The sequence below is a fragment of the Penaeus monodon genome, chromosome 11 (genome assembly GCF_015228065.2).
Source record: "Penaeus monodon isolate SGIC_2016 chromosome 11, NSTDA_Pmon_1, whole genome shotgun sequence".
In the NCBI taxonomy this organism is placed as follows: Eukaryota; Metazoa; Arthropoda; class Malacostraca; order Decapoda; family Penaeidae; genus Penaeus; species Penaeus monodon.
The window spans coordinates 9,592,324-9,594,823 of NC_051396.1; the positions used below are offsets into that span (position 1 = coordinate 9,592,324).

General features: G+C 37.9%; 2 protein-coding genes across 2 annotated transcripts in view; both read left to right on the forward strand.

The window, feature by feature from the left end:
* The window catches only part of LOC119578724 (mucin-7-like), a 55,730-nt gene that overhangs the window by 20,807 nt on the left and 32,423 nt on the right, over positions 1-2,500 (forward strand).
* LOC119578438 overlaps positions 1-2,500 on the forward strand; it is a 72,129-nt gene that overhangs the window by 14,121 nt on the left and 55,508 nt on the right. Inside the window, exon 2 of the mRNA XM_037926022.1 lies at positions 1-33. This exon is cut by the window's left edge and continues 43 nt beyond it. The gene's annotated coding sequence lies outside the window, so the exon portion shown is untranslated. The remainder of the gene's footprint in view (positions 34-2,500) is intronic.

Below are 2,500 nucleotides of genomic sequence, written 5' to 3' on the forward strand. Positions count from 1 at the left end.
TGCAGCAAGACGCATCCCAATCCTTCCGCCGAGGTGAGTTCGTATATGTCTGGCCTCGCCTCACGCGGTTGTACTTGACCTGATATGGCCTGGTCTTGTCTGACCTGGTATTGCCTTACCTGGCCTTGATGAACCTCGTCATGCCTGATTTGGTCATGCTTTACTCGGTCTTGGCTGATCTGGTGTTGTCTGACCCAGTCTTGCCTGATCTGGCCTAACCTAACACGCTCTCGTCATACTAGTCTCTCCTATCCCATGTCATGTGTGACCTGGATTAACCCCAAATTGGCCCTACTAACCTCGCCTAGCCTAACCTGGTGTTCCCCCCGGTCCGGTGTGACCTGTGCGTGTTGTATACTAAAAAAACTAACCACGAAATCCGCAAGCTTGTAATGCTCCATGCTACTGAGACCGAGAGGCTGTGTTGTTCCCGGCCTGTCACTGTCGTGTGTATAGCTGAGCCTTTCCCACAATGACGCTTGTCTCGCGTGCAGTCAGGTAACCTCGCTGCTGCTCGTTCGTTCACTCACCAAGGCAGCAAACAATAACTCACTCACAACCTGTAATACTACTTCAGTTTACAAATAACGAAATACCCTTGTCCTTGATAGAACTGCAATTATTGGTATATTTATTTTGCAGCTTTCTTTCTCTCTCTATCTATCTATCTGTCTCTCTGTATGTGTATCTGTATGCCATTCTCTCAGTATATCTATGTATCTATCTATTTATCTATCTTTCTGTGTGTATATATATATATATATATATATATATATATATATATATATATATATATATATATATATATATATATATATATATATATATGTATATATGGCAGTCTATCTATATAGCAATCTATCTGTCTATCTAATTATCTGTCTCTCTGTCTATCTATCTGTCTGTCTGCCTATTTATCTATCGATTTAGCTAGCTAGTTAACTAGTTGGCAATCCATCATTACTACAGAGCATTACGAAAATATCCTCCCTTATCATTACCCTAAGAAAAACACTATCAATACTACTTTTAACACCAACGCAGCAGATACCTCTCTTCTCACCTACCACTTTCAGTGTTACTGTTTACACTCTATTCACAACATTGCTGTTCACTTAATCACTTCTTTTACCTCTAGCATCAGTTTCTCTCCTATATTTTACAATCACAAATGGTAATACCACTACCATTCTCCTTCTCCTAACACTTGTGAATAGCTGTTGCCTCTGCTATGCAAATAATCCAGTCGGTTTTCTCTCAGCATAAGCAAAGCTTCGTCAAGCCCCTTCCTTGCACTTCACCTACAAGCTGTGTATGTAATGTAGACCTGATGCTCCGCTTCTAGTGTGAATGCTGTACTGGTAACGGTGATCAGCCAGGTAGCGTTGAAATAAATAAAAGTGCAGATTTTTTATAGAACCAGTAATGATAATAGTAGTAGTGGTTATTGTTGTAGCATTATTTGACGTAATGATAATAATAAAGATGAATGTGAAATGATAACTGCTTTTATGTCTAAAATTGAATGGATAAAAAAATAACATAAAGTAGAAAAAAATTAAAGAAGCCCGGGATTCCTAAACAAGAAAAAATACCAAGATACACAGTGTGAGAGAGTGAGTGAGAGAGAGAAACAGATATAGTCAGAAAGAGAGACAAAGAGAATATCTATCGAGAGACAAACAGAGAAACAGAGACAGAGGTAGAGGATAAATAAGATAAAGAAATAACTACAATATTCGACGCTTCTTTTGTCTGGAAGCACGAAGCACGGACGTTGGGGGCGTAGCTGGTGACCCACAGGTGTAGTGTGCTAGGCAAGGCGCCATCCTTCTTAGATCAATGACAGCTCACCCAGACTGCGGGGGAACATGTACTGCACTTCTACGCGCCACTCGGTCTGTGTGCAAGATTGATGTGGTTGTTTCTATGATAAAATGGGATATGCATGTGTGCAGTTATATTCAGGCTGATATGTAGATACTCTGATAGATATTTAGATAAATGTATGTACAGATAAGGAGATAGATAGGTAAGGGTATGCAGACACTGATAGATATATAGATAGGTAGGCAGGAAGGAGTTTGTGTGTGTGTGTGTCATAATTCATGATAAGCACTGCTAAATTTGACGTTCGGTTTTGGAAGTTCTGTTTGCGGCCCAATAGCATTTTATATCACAGTTAACATAAGTATTTTCTCACTAAAGAAATTATGTGATGTGATAAAAGATTGATGTAAATATAATGATGACCATAACATACTACTACTGTTACTACTACTACTATGATCAAAGAAAATGGTATTGACAATAATGATAACCCTAATGATAATGGCTTTGACGTTAATGATAACCATAATGATAATAGTAATACTAATAATGACTGATAATAATAGCAGTAAAATAATAGTAATGATGGTTATAATAACTTAATAATAGTGATATTAAGTATAACATAGTAATTCCAATAATGTGTACTTTAATAAAGCTAACAATAATG